Genomic DNA, 14,738 nt, shown 5'->3' on the forward strand with positions numbered 1-14,738 from the left:
AACAGCAAAGGAAAAATAACTACAAACAAAAGAACAATAGAAGGAAATATTTGCCAAAGTTGATAAAAGAGATACATTTGGGGGGCAGGGAACAAACATAATTTGCAAGGATCAATGGCTCATACCTGTAGTCCTAGTTACTTAGGATGCTGAGATCTGAGGAAAGAAGTTCAATACCAGTCTAGACAGGAAAGTCCATGAAATTCTTACTTCCCATAACCACCAAAATGCCAGAAGTAGAACTGTGGCTCAAGTGGTAGAGCACTAGCCTTCAGCAAAAAAAACGATTAAGAACAGTGCCCAGGCACTGAATTCAGTAATGGCACAAGGAAACAAAAAACCATGCCAGACTGAAGCCATGACTCAATTGGTAGAACACCAGTCAAGCTGAGATCTCAAGGCCCGAGGTTAAGCCCTACAGTATCAGCTCACAAAACAAAACAAACCCCAAACCCAGTGAGCATCAGAAGGGGCAGACAGGAGCCTAGTATGACTACTATAGATTCCATACTGGGATTCCAAATGGATTAAAGAAAGGCAGGGTCAGATTGGAAAAGATGTGTTTGCCAAACATCTGAACTTCCCTTTGAAAATAAGATTTGAAAAGGTTAAAATAAAGTCCGAAGCAATGTAGAAGGAAAATCATTAGTGCAATGGCTAATGTGAAAGAACTAAAAGCCAGTAATGGCTGGTGATAGAAATTGTCTCTTGAATTTATTCTAGTCTTCAACTTAATTTAGATTTATTGGCAAATCTCTTCTGGGTAAATGAGAGAGGTTGATAAGCAGTCACTGCCCTTGGCCAGTAAATATGAAGTTTACTCCCAGATTCCTCCTCCTCACCACCTGCCAAAGAGAAGGCAAGCTTTCTACCTTCACCCCCGCATACCCAGAACATCATAAATAAACAGTCCACAAAGACGCTTCATAGAGCCTCCTGGGAAAAGTCAGCACATTACAAATCCAATGCAATCAGTTTTATGAACTTAGAAGGCAGAGGCAGTGAAAGTAAGTGATAGGAATAAGCCAGATTGAAAGCAGGATGCTTTGATGCATTGAGTTTCATAAGGAATGCCAGTGGTTTTTTTTTACTGATCTGTTTATTAAAGCACTCTCTATATGCTCATCTCCTGAATACTTATGTACTTTACTTATATCTGGTTTCAATAAGGTTACATGGAATGTCATTTTTTTGCCCATTGGCTATTATTATTATCATTTGTTATGTCACTGGAGCTGAACTCGGGATCTCATAATCTTGCTTGCTTTTTTACTTAATGGTAGTGTTCTACCACCTGAGCTATACCTCCACTTGCAGTTTTTTGCCGATTAATTGCAGATAAGAGTCATAGATTTGTCTTCCTGGGCTGGTGTCCAAGTGTAATTCTAGATTTCAGCTTCTTAGTAGAAGAATTACAAGTGTCAGCAACCAGTGCCTACCTCCTATTACTTTTTTTTTTTTGATGGGGTCCTTAGGCTTGAACTCAGAACCTGGGTGCTGTCTCCAAGCCTTTTTGTTCACAGCTAGCACTCCACCACTTGAGCCAGAGCTCCACTTCTGGCTTTTTAGTAGTTCATTGGAAATGAGTCTTTTGGGTTTTCCTGCCCAGGCTAGCTTCTAATCACAAACCTCAGATCTCAGTCTCCTGAGTAGCTAGGATTACAGTCATCAAAGCCTGGCTGCACTGACTTTTGATTAGCCAATAACATAGTGTATGTCTTCCTATGTGTATGTGAACTCTTATTCGAACCCATTTTTATTCAAACTAATAGTACAACACTTCAGATAGTTGTTGGACAAGAATTTCACTTCATTATGCAATTCTGAAAGGTTGAAGCACAGCCAAGGTTCATAAAAGAGAAAATAACCAATGCAAGAATAATTTAGGTTTAAGAACTAGCAAGTTAAGATCCTTCATGCATAGCTTTGTTCTTTCTGCACTTCAAAGTCCAGGACACATCTCTTCCTATTCCCTCTTTGGCTTCTGCCTGTCTCAGGTAGAGGGGAAGTTAATGGCCCTTTCTACAGTAAGGAAAGTAAAAAGAAAGACCGTAATTTAAAGTTAGAAATAACAGCTTCCCTGTCTTTTTCACTGAATGTTATGAAGATCCCAAGGGAAGCACATGAAATTCCCTTGTAAACTGCTTCTGCCACAGCTAAAAGCACTCTCTTATTTCCCTTAGGAGCCTGAAGTTAAGTCCAGCAGAATATGTGTTTCAAAGATTCCTTTTGCACCTGTCATCTCAGCTACTTAGGAATCAGGGATATGACAATTATTGTACAAGGCCAGTTTAGGCAAACATTGAGACTATCTGGAAAAAGAAAAAAAGCAAACCAATTAAAATAAAAGGAACTAGAGGTACTGCTATGGAGCTTGAGACTTTGATCTTGAGCTCAACCCCCAGTGACCTCTTAGCTTACTTCTCTGGACATCTCCTATCACTACACACTTCCCACAAGGGTTTACCCATCCAGTGTCCCAGACACCCCACCTGTTTCTGTTTGTAGCCTTCCAATCCTTCCTTGTTACCCTCATCCCTCACTCACCTCCTCTGTAGCTTGGGCACAATTTCTCACCAGCAGCCCCAGGGCTACTTGGGACGCATGCTTCTGGAGTGGTGATCCTGTGAGGTGTTCAGCAGTATCAGTGATCTCCAGCCATCAGATGTAAATAGCATGGCTTTCCACAACCCAAAATGTCTAGAACCTTGTCACCTGTGACTTAGGAAGCACTTAGATGCCACTGGCTCTTGGTAGAAATCACCTATTTCTATGTGAGTAGGAGCATTGTTCTGACACTTTCAAAATTTCCATTTGGTTAAGACCCATCCAGGATAATTTCCCATTTGATTATCCTAAATTTAACCAATTGTTAAAATCCCTGAACCTATGCCAAAATATCCAGCTGCATCACAGGAACCACATCCATCATATTTATGGGTCCTACCTATATTCACAAGGAGAGAGGGAAGTATAGAAAGGTACACGTCACTGAGGAGTTTTCTTAGAATGTTGTCTACTGTGGTACCTCAAAAGTCTTATTTAATAAATATAGGAAAGAAGAGGTGAACTTGTGAATCGCATTTGTCTTCACACTCATCCTGGTGTAAAAGTAGGATCATTTAATTTATAAAAGGAGAGTCAATCTCAGAAACAGAAAATGTTTTAAACGGTAGAATATTCAAGAAGATACTCCAGACTGAGGTCTGTCTGATTCTTCAGCCTTCTACCAAGCAAAAATATTCCCTCTTCAACTTCAGTCCAGCCAAAACTATTTGTACCCAGAAAGCAGATAGAAGATTCAGCCTCTCTGCTTCCACTCCTAGGTGAGAGCCAGTCATGGTGGGGGGGGGGAGACACAGTCTGTGGGTCATTCATGTTCCATCTTCCTTCAGGTGGCACCTACAAGTACTGGAATCCTGGATACATCAGGCTTTTCCAAACTGAGAGAGAAAGGGGGAGGGAGAGACTGAGAAGATCAGCTTTCTCCTAGCCACAGATATTGCCTTACACTTCAGCTCTAAATCAGTTGGTAGATGCAATTCTTTCCCAGGATGGAACGAGAAAAGATATACCCCTCTCTAAAACAGGGAGTGTGGGGAGGATGGGAAAGAATAGTCTTCAAACACAGAAAGGTAATGGTCCTGAAAATGCCTGGAAAAGGATAAATAGCAACAATGGTGATTTACACATGTAGAAAACCACACAAGAGCTGGGGACATGGCTCAAATGGTCAAGTACTTGAGGACCTGAGTTCAAACTACAATACTGCCTCCTTTCCCTCACATACACCCAGTCCCAAAGGAGAAAAAATGGAAGAAGAACAAACTGGCCTTTTCTCCAGTCTGCTCCCCAGCCAGTCTTTCACTATGATTATACACCAAATACTGCACAGATTTTACATATCCACCACTCATTGGCTTCATTTATCTTCCTGATGCTTAATTTCTCCTAGTTACCTATGGTCTTTAATACATGATACTTAACCTGTAATTCCAGCACCTGGCAGGCTAATGTAAGAAGATCAGGAATTTAAAGCCATGCTGGGTTACCTAGTGAGACCCCAATGTCAAAAAAAAAGCAATATGTGCTTTCACACATATATGTATATGTCAATAAACAAGTAGTCAATACTTTTCTTTCATCTGTCTTTATATTAATAGACCTACATTTTCCTCCCTGGGAGCTCCAGATGAACTACTCAAGGCTCCCATTATAGTGTAATATGCATCATGCCACAGTTGCACAGCATGCCAGGTGCAAACCCAGCAGGGAAGATGTGTGTTTCTATATGTTCATAATCTACTTTATGCTTTAATTGCAATGAAGCAATAAAAGGAAAACAGGAATACATTAATCTTGTGGCTGACATCTTTGTCATTCACCTCAGGTTGACTTTCCCCATTGAAATTCAGGCATTTCTCTTCTTCAGTGGCTGTTCCTCCTCTATGGAGAGCATCCAAAACAAGTTATCTGCAACCTTATGAATACTCAGCTCATTCTGTCCCGTTCTCTGGAGACATAAACAAAACAAATGAGCAGGGTATTTCTGTGCTGTGAGGCAAATCTCATTTACTCCAAAGTGAACCACTTCTTTTGAAAGCAGCTGCTGTTCATGAGTAAATATGAAAAAAAAATTCAGAGAGCAACTTCTGACATTTCCTAGAAATAAACCTAATTGCTACTTATCGAAAGCCAGGCAAAATAGAAGCGCCCTCTTCATCTCAGTTGTCCCAATGAAGAGTTAATTGGTAGAATAGGAACATTTGGCATGTTCTACTTCATTCTCTATAAACTTGTTCCCAGTCATCACTCTAGTCTACCGATTTCCCTGCCAGCATCCAATTTGATTAGAACTGAAAGGGATTGAAAGAAATTGCTTAGAGGCATGGAGTCATGGAAAACCCTTTCATTGCTGAAAATGGAAACAGTCGAATGCATCCTTGAGGTCCAAGGGAGAGGGGGTGATGGGAGTTTAAGACAGTGTGGACCTAATCATCCAATTTTTTCGGGGGGGGGGCAAGAAGTTTGAGTCCAGCATGGGAAGAGGAATTGTGGGTAAATACGGTCAGACTAGTCAAGCTAAGGAGAGAGTAAAACTAGGAAATTTGAGAAGATAGATGGTTATGTGGGTGGGGGAGTGTTGGGAGGATTGACACTGATCAAGAGACATCGGATACATTGGACATGATACATGGAAATCCCTTTATGCAACTATTTGAGATAATAATAATTGAAAGAAAAAATTTTGAGTCCAGGCTGAGCATGGTAACTCACTCTTAGAATTTCCCAGCACTTAAAGGAGGAGGCAGAAAGATCATGGTTTGGAGGCCAGGCTGGACTATATAGCAAGACTGTTTCAAACACCAAAAACCAAGCCCAAGAAGAAGAAGGAAGGAGAAGAGGAGGGGGGAGGAGGAGGAGAAGGAGGAAGGGTGTTTACATTAAATCAGATATAAATCCAGTCATAAGAAAATAGAGAAGCCACATTTTGAGAGGTCGAATCTGGAGTCTTTATTAAAAGGCAGGTGACTGCATGATGGACTTCTGTCTCAAAGAACAACAGCCAGCAAATATACTTAACACTGTGAGGAAACTGTGCCATAAAGGCTGGAGAGTAAACAACAAAGACAACACCAACAAACCAATTCATCTCCAATAGAGAGTTGAAGTGGGATGTCACGGTGATCAGAGAAGAGCCAGGAGACAGGACACCAACATGGAGAAATGGGGCATGATGTAATGGCATCTGAGCTGGTCAGGGCCTAAATAGTGTGAAGGTAAGGTGACAGAGTCACAGGAAATTCGAGTCAGTTCAGGTGTTGGATTGACAGGTTTAGTAACCTACCATCCAAGTCCCCACCTCTTCTTTTAGGGATTCAGACATGCCCGTCACCTGTGGTAATGGGTGGTGGGGGCCTCATCTTCCCCCATCATGAAGACAAGATGCCAGACCCTACTTACCATCCACCATGTGGCCCAGTTGAAACCAGCCAGACCCACTTCAACTAGATCTCCATACTTCAAGAGGAGGAGGCGGGGAGTAGAGGGAGGAGGAAGAGGAGGAAGAGAAGACAGAGGAGGAAGATGATGAAAGGAGGAGGACAAGGAAGAGGATAAGAGTTTGGGTTCTGGGTTCTGTTCCAAATAGCCTTAGGACACCTTCTATAATGGACTGAATGTATCCACCTTCTAACCTCCCAGAACTTGTAAATGTGCATTTATTTGTAAAGGTCTCTCCTAATGTAATTAATTTGGAGATATTGAAATGAGCTTATTCTGGGTTAGCTGGGCAAATCCAAGTCAAGTGAACATGGATTTAGCGAAGATGAGGCAAATCAGAGTGAGATGGCTATAAGCCAAGGAAGCCAGGTCACTACTGAAAGCTGAAAGAGTGTAGGAATAAGGTCTCTAGAGCCCCTAGAGGAGTATAGCCCTTCTCATACCTTGATTCCTGACTTCTAATCGCTAAACAATAAGACAACAAATTTCTACTGCTGTAAGTCACACTACTCATGGCTGTTTGTTACTTGAGTCCTAGCAAATAAATGGAGCATCTCACAATCTAGTTTTTCATGGTGACCTGTTTGTTCATCTCTACCACTTGGCCCAGATACAGTGTTCTCTATGCAAATTCCCCAACCATCTCAGATAGGAGGAGCTGGGCAGTCCCCCTCTCAGCTTGTCCAGTGTTTTTCGTTGTTGTTGTGGCTATCCCACTGGCCCTGTGGTTTCTCCCTTCTGTCATGTGCTGGTGACACCCAGCTCCTCCTGATCGTCTCACAATTACTTAGCGCCTATCTTTAAGGATCGCGAGACTCCTTCCTGATTTTGGGTGTTAGTCACACCCAAACTCATCCTCGCATTTGGACGATTTTCCAACCCCCTTAAACTTGCTCATATGGGGTTTGCAATGAGGATGAAAACAGATTTCTATTTGTTATCTAAAATAGGATCGAGAGCCAGTCTTTGATGTTCCTTCTTACATGTTAGAGGCATCCTGTCCTTACCTTCCTCAGTCTTGACATCAGAAACTCGCTTTTCTGGCTGTTCCTCCATGTGTTGAAATAACTCATGAGAACTAACTGTACATCTGCCTTTCTGGGAGGAAGATCCAGAACTAATCATCTCACCAAATCACTAATAAGAGGTCAACTACTTAGATGAGACATAGCTGACATAACCAAATATGGATTTTACGACCTTTATGAAGTGGTATGTTCACTTTCAAAAAATCTTTTCAACTTACACTGTATTTAGGCTTTACTTCCCTAATTTCAATGGCATGTGGAGCCTTCTTTCCTTTCAGAGTCCCCAATCTTCCTGCCAATTCCAAATTATTGTCCCCTCCATCATGCCATCCTGTCTCAGGAATTATCTTGAAATGCAAATGCAAGAAAGCAAGAAGCTCATTCTCCTTAGGGAATTATTTACATATGTTGGGTCTTTAATATCTCACCTAGGGCATGCTTGAAGGCTTGGCCACCATCCCATGGCATTATTGGGAGGTGGTAAAACCTTCAGGAGGTGGAGCCTAGTGGGAGGAAGTTAAGTCACTGGGGGTGGTTCCTAGAAGAGTTATTGGGACTTCAGCCCCTTCCCCTTCCTTTCATCGCATCCAATTTCCATGAGGTGAGTGGATTGCTTCACCACTGTCCCACACCCCAAGCTGCTTTACATTCCATAGTGTTTTCTTTGACAGATTGAGGGAAACACTGTCCACCAGACATTTCACCTCTCTTCAAACTTGTTACCTCTATCTGTCGAGTAATGTTTTAAATGTATTTACCTGTTTTTTTCCCCTTTGCTCTTTATTCTCCTTTTGCCATATGTTGTTTTTGGTTAGATTTTATGTAGTACAAAGGCTTCAAAACAATGGCAAAGAAAAACAATAATCTAGAAAAGAAATTAAAAATGTCCCAGTGACAGCAACAGGGATTCCTGTGATATTGAGCTTCTCACTTTAGGGAGATGGGAGAGCTTCTTGTTTGTTCTGAAGATAGCTGCTTCTTGTTAGAGCATGGTTTTGTTATTTCGATATACAAGTACAGGGAGAAGCTTCAGAGACTAAATTGTCAACCATTGAAGTTATTGTCTATCTCCACCCTACCCTCACCACTGGTTCCTATGGCTTCCGAAGGGCAAAGCCTGAATGCTGAAAACAACCTTGCAGCTAGGGGTTATTGCCATGTTAGACTTCTCCAACTAAAATAAATTACATTCTGTAGAGAGGAAATCTGAGTCACTTTTTCTCTGCCTCGGATAATGGCAGTTAGTATGGTCCAACAGTGAATACAGTTGTGTTTGTTTCCTCGTTCATGACAGGGGCAGCTACTACGTTACCTAGCTTTTAAGCTCTTTGAGTTCTTCAGATTCTTTAATTAATGCTTTCATGGTTGGTCTAGCTAAAGAGGATCCTATTTTCAACAATTTAATAGTTTTTCTTCCCATGCCAATCCTGGAGCTTTAACACAGGGTTGGGCACTGGCTCCGAACATTTTGTTCAATACTTGCATTCTACCACTTCAGCCCAACTCCACTTCCAGCTTTTTGTGGCTAATTGGAGATAGGAGTCTAGTGGACTTTCCTGCCTGTGCTGGCTTTGAAACACGATCCTCAGACTTTACATCATGATGGTGGGGACATGGCGTGAGGCCACATCTCTTCCAATTCACCACTAGAAAATGGGAAGTGGGGAATGTGGCTCAAGGGGTAAGGTGGTAGCCTTGAGCTGAAGAGCTCAGGGTCAGAGCCCAGGCAAGATTTCAAGCCCCATGACCACCCCCCCAAAAAAAAAGAAAAAGAAAAAAGAAGAAATGGAGGGACAAAGGGTGAGCAAATAAGGCAGTGGTGTTCACTTATATTGAAAATGGACTGTACAACTATGAGCGGGGATGGGAGAGGAAATCTGGAAAAGAGTAAAGAAAGGAATGGCAATGTCCAAAAAGAAATGTGCTCATCTGACTTATGAATTGTAATCCCTCTGTACATCACTTACATAATAACAATAAGAAGGAAAAAATATCACCACTAGCTGGGCTAGGAGCAAAGCAGTCAACACATGAAAGCTGTGGTAGAAGATATTATGTTCAGCCTCTAACACTCACTGGTTCTTCCTGACTTGATCTCCCTGCCTCAACCTCTCAAGCATTGGGATTATATGCATATGCCATTATGCATGGCTTACATGCTATCATAGCGTCCAAATATTGATGAGCTCTTTCTTCATTTGTTTCCTCCTCCACTTATTTTCTTTGTTTTTTTTCTTATATGGACTACTTCCATTGGAACTTTGGAACTAAATGGAATATATATCTCATCTACCATGTTTAATTGAAAGTCTTCCAATGGTCTTCCTGTTTCTAGTTTTACCAATCTTTGCCCATGAGAAATCTTCTTAAAATGCACAACTTACCATGATGCTCATGTGCTTAAATTAATTTGTTTTTGTTATAGTAAATTGTCCCCAGGAGTTGGAAGAGTTGAATTCCACATAAAATGGGTATAATAGAAGAAATAGGGACTCATTGTCCCATCATTGATTATTGTCTTGGGGAAATTCTCTGATACAACAACCACCAAGGCAAAGATATGGGTGTTGCAGTTCAGCATGTTTTCTAAGTGAAAAAGTAATTGAGAAGCATGATTTGAAGGTTATCTTCACTGAAGGAGATTGAAAACAAGCATGGCTGAGAAATAATAGTGAAATACAAAAGTAAAAAACACACTTAGGGTAGGACAGTAGCCTTGAGTTGAAAAGCTCAGGGACAATGCCCAGGCCCAGGGGTAGGGTGGTAGCCTTGAGCCGAAGAACTCAGGGACAGTGTCCAGGCTGAGTTCAAGCCTCACGACCCACAAAACACACACACACACACACACACACACACACACACACACACACACACACACACTTAGAACTTATGCCTGACCACCTCCCCCCTCAAAAAAAATAACTGTGGAATATGTTTGTTGGTTGATCATGGGGCTTGAACTCTGGGGTCTGGGCGCTGTCCCTGAGCTCTTCAGCTCAAAGCTACCATGCTACCTCTTGAGCCACAGCACCATTTCCAGTTTTCTAGTGGTTAATTGGAGACAAGAGTCTTCTGGGTTCTCATGCCTAGGCAGGCTTTGAACCACAATCCTCAGATCTCAGCCTCCTGAGTAGCTGGGATTACAGGCGTGAACCACCATGCTGGTTGTTTTTTAATTAGGGAGGAGTAAGAACTAGGAAGAATGATGGAAATATACACAATGTCATGTTCCTCAGGGCCTTTAGCTGATAAGCCTTTTCTGGGTTAGACAAAGATCAATGTTCTTTCCTAGGGAGGCACATATCAAATAAGCAACTGAGGGAATGTATCTTAGATTTGATCTTTTTTGTTGTTGTTAAGGGCTGGGAATGTGGCTTAGTGGTGGAGTGCTTGCCTTACATACATGAAGCCCTAGGTTCCGTTCCTCAGTACCACATGCACAGGAAAAGCTGGAAGTGGAACTGTGACTCAGGTGGCAGAGCACTACTAGCCTTGAGCAAAAGAAGCTCAGGGACAGTGCTAAGGCCCTGAGTTCAAGCCTCAGGACTGGCCAAAAAAGAAAAAGAAAAAGAAAGGTACAGTAGGATCAATGTCTTGATCAACAGGTACATGTTTTCTGACAGTTCTGAAGGCTGAAGTCCTAGATTCCATTTCCAGTTGATTGGACTCTTAGTGAAGGGCCTTCTGGCTTGCAGTCAGCCACCTTCTCACTGTATCCAATCTGATGACTTCTTCATCTAAACTTAATTACCTCCCAAAGACACCATATGTAAACACCAGGACATTGAGAGTTAGAGCTTCAGTATATGAATTACAGTATTGTGGGGAGGGGGATAATCAACATTCAATCTCTAACAGAGGAGAGAAATGCTCTGGTCCCATTCAAGACAATATTTTAAACATTGTCATTTTGGAGCTAACTGTTGGGTTTCAAAGACTATTGTATGCCCTCAAAGCTTAATTTTTTCCCCCTACTCAACCTGCTTCCTACACCATTCTTCTGTGAGTATTGCTCCTAGGAGTTCCTTAACGTACTGGTGGCTAAAATATATAAAGTCTGTATCCTCAAGGAACAATACCCAGAATAGAATCTAATACTCATTTTGCAGTTTACAAGTAACATTTCCTTTTTTATTATCTTCTTTACTGCCCAGAACAACCATGTGAAGCATGACAATTTTGCTCCTTCCAGGACAGCTGAGGGTTGGCGAGGGTATTTGCTTCGAATCACGGTTTATTAGAAATAGGGCTGAGATTGCATCTTGGTATTATGACTCTGACTTTTAGGAAGTGGCAACTCTGAACAAGCAAAATAAGAAACCCTAGTGCCAGTGACTTGCTACATAGGAGGCTGAGATGTGAGGATTGAGGTTCAAAGCTAGTCCATGAGACTCTTATCTTCAATTGACCACCCAAAAAAGCCAGAAATGGAGCTATAGCTTGAACAAAAAATTCTAAGGGACAATGCCCAGGTTCTGAGATCCAATACCTATATCAAAGAACAAGATAAAACCAAAAAGAAAAATAAACAAGACATTTGTGCCACAGGCTGGGTCAGAGAATCTGATATCCATAGCCTGACCATTCATACTTCTCTTTCCTATAAACAAAGCTGCACTGTCAGTTCTGAATACAGACTCATTTAAATGCCAATATTGTCACAAGTTACACTCCAAGGCCAGCAGCACTCAACACACTAAAGAGACCAGTGGAATCTCAAAACGTTTGCTACCCTAATGAGTTTTCGCATTTTCTCTCTGGGAAAGTAACGGGCAAAGCTTGCTATAATTCTTCCCAAGCTATAGGGCACCTAGGACACAGAGATGCCAATAGTCTCCTTAGCAACCATCCCAAATCGAGTTGCTGGAAGATAAATTTCTGATCTCTATTCATGCAGCAGATTACATGGGGTCAGATACTGTTTAGCTCTCGGCGGAAACCACCAAGCAATAGGATTTATAATTGCATCCTTAAGATGGGGAGGAGAGAGAAAGGGGAGAAGAAAAGAGAAAGAAGTAAACAGGAGCAATGAGAGCAGTTACTAATGAGGATTAGTAAACATAAAGAATTCTTTGAAGCATGTGTTTTCTTGTAGTGTGTTTTAGAAGTCACTGCACACACACACACACACACACACACACACACACACACACACATCTTTGAGGGCTTCAGACTGCTGTCTGCTCTTTGTTGCCATTTGAAATTCACCAGCTGAGCTCATTAGGTGAACAGTTCGTTTGGTTCTGAAGAATTTTTCCAATACATAGCCATTTGACCATTATGTGTGTGCTTTATCTCACATGTTTTTTTCTTTTTCTTTTTCTTTTTCTTTTTTAACAATCTTGTCTCCCCAAAGACCATAACACTGAGTAATCCTGGAAGTAAACTGAAGCTCAGGGCTGTAAATCAATGCTATCCCATTTTATTAAAAAGAGCTTGCTGAGGGAGCTGATGATGACTTGTCATATAACTACCTGCCGAGTCCTTGACAGATTGGGGGCTTAAATGATATTTTCTGTTGCTTTTCTAACACTATTTCACTTATTAAGTTAACAAGTATTTATTGACATGTTTTTGATGGTCCTATGTGTCACTCAGTATCAGGACCTAAAAGTACGAATACACAGTGGTACAATTAGCTCACAAAACATTTCACCAATAAACAGTCTGAACAAAGACAAGAACATATTTTTGAATTATACTTGTACACATTGACAGGCCTAGAGAGGTTCTTGGCAGAATAACATCCTTGTTTCTCACATGCAACCAGATTAATACTATTTTCAAGGGTCAATAAAAGCAATTTTGTAAAATTGACTAAGTGTCTTGTCTTTCCAATCAAATTTTCCTTCAGCCTCTGTAGAGAGCTGCTTTGGAAATCTGTCCTCTGAAAGAAAGGAGATGTCATTTTCAAATAAAAGCTTTAGATTTTCCTTTATTGGCTGCTACATGAAGGAGCTAGACCAAAGGCAGCCTGAAATACCCAGGGTTACTGAAGAGGGACAGAGGTTATACTGATGGTACACTTCTTTCTTCTTCATGTCTTCCACTTTTCTTTTATTCTTTCCCTCTTTAGGGGGTATTATTGGAACTTAAAGGATAAAAAGGCTTCTAGCCCCATGACTAGTAGCAAATCAGTGCAAGTTTGGGCTTTATGATTCTAGCTAAACCTTTACGTCTCTCCTAGCATGTACCAGCGGTTACTGTTAGAGACGGAGGTGATGCATGACAAGCTGACAATCCCATTGTTTCTAAAATACTGTGAAATTTCCCAGTGATTCGTGGAACAATTTTGAAAGTCAAGAAAGAGAACCTCAGAATCCATGTAGAAGCAATCTGTAGCAGTTTCAGCAGCCGCAGTGGGTGTTCAATGCGTGTGCACATTCTTTTACTCCAATTTCAAGGAAGTAGGTTTCTGAACTAGGCATCATGTTTTCCTCACTTTCTCTGGCATCTGTTGTCCTATACAAAGCTGCATGATACTAGAACTATTATTGTAAGAAGGCAGGAGAAAGACCAGAGGAAAACAATTTCACTTGTTGAGAAACCCACTAAACAAATAGGAAAGTTTAGATCAAACTGGAAGAGAACTGAAAAATGGGTTGTCTTGCTCAAGGCTCTATCCCCAGTGTAGTGAATATTCAATAAACATGTTTTTCAAATGAATAGCTTAGTAAATTAATGACCCCACTCTCTTATGTTTTATGTATAGGGGGTTTGAATTCAGAAGGATATGTGATACACTGAAATTGCACAGTAAATTGAAGAAGCTAGAAACCCGGCTTCTCACACTGTCGTGAACCTAAGAGTCACTGAGGATGGTGTTAAAATGCAGGTTCTGATGCAGAAGGTCTAGAATATGGCTTAAATTCTACCTTTCCAACACTTTGAATGGTAAGATTTTTCCTAGATGCTCTTTTTCTTGCTTCTGAATGTTAAGAGATTTTTCAAAGAGCAGAGAGGTGTTTTTAATTAATCTTGGTAGACCCACACATTAACAGAAACAGTCTACCTTAGTTACATGGACTTTAGGAAAGAGGAATCTCCAAAAGGATTCCAAGTAGCTAACTTGGCCTAAACTTCAGAATAGAATCCCATAGCAATTTTCAGGTTGTACAGTCACACACATGTTCTCTGTATTCTTGTACAGATCCCAAGTTAGACTTTACAGCTTTAACCTTGAAATTTCCTAATATTTCAACTACAAAGATAACCCTTTCTCCCAGAAGTCTCATTTTTCTGCTTGGACCTAACAAATGAATTACCCAATATGCAAATGTCAAGCAATCAGGATTCAAGATCCTTCCCTTTATTGCATAGTAAACAGCTGTGGACACCTGGGCAGAAACTTCCTCCATGCAATCTAGTTCCTCTCTGTTCCTTTAGTATGTGCATTTCTCTTAGTACCAAAAGTTGTGTCTACACAGTTTGCACACTGTGTGTTTGTTTTTAACAAAGAATCTGGTTTTTTTTTTTAGAGGTGAGTACTGGGGTTAAATTTCCAGCCTTGAACTTGCAAGGCAGTTGCTCTACTGATTAAGTTATGCCCCCCACCCCCAATCTTTTTGCTTTAGTTATTTTTCAGATAAGGTCTGCCATTTTTCCCAGGTCTGTTTGAACAATTATTATTATTATTATTATTATTATTATTATTATTATTATTATTATTTTGCCAGTCCTGGACTTGAGCTCAGAGCCTGAGCACTG

Source organism: Megascapheus bottae, chromosome 11 (assembly GCF_031878675.1).
Source record: "Megascapheus bottae isolate mThoBot1 chromosome 11, mThoBot2.hap1, whole genome shotgun sequence".
In the NCBI taxonomy this organism is placed as follows: Eukaryota; Metazoa; Chordata; class Mammalia; order Rodentia; family Geomyidae; genus Megascapheus; species Megascapheus bottae.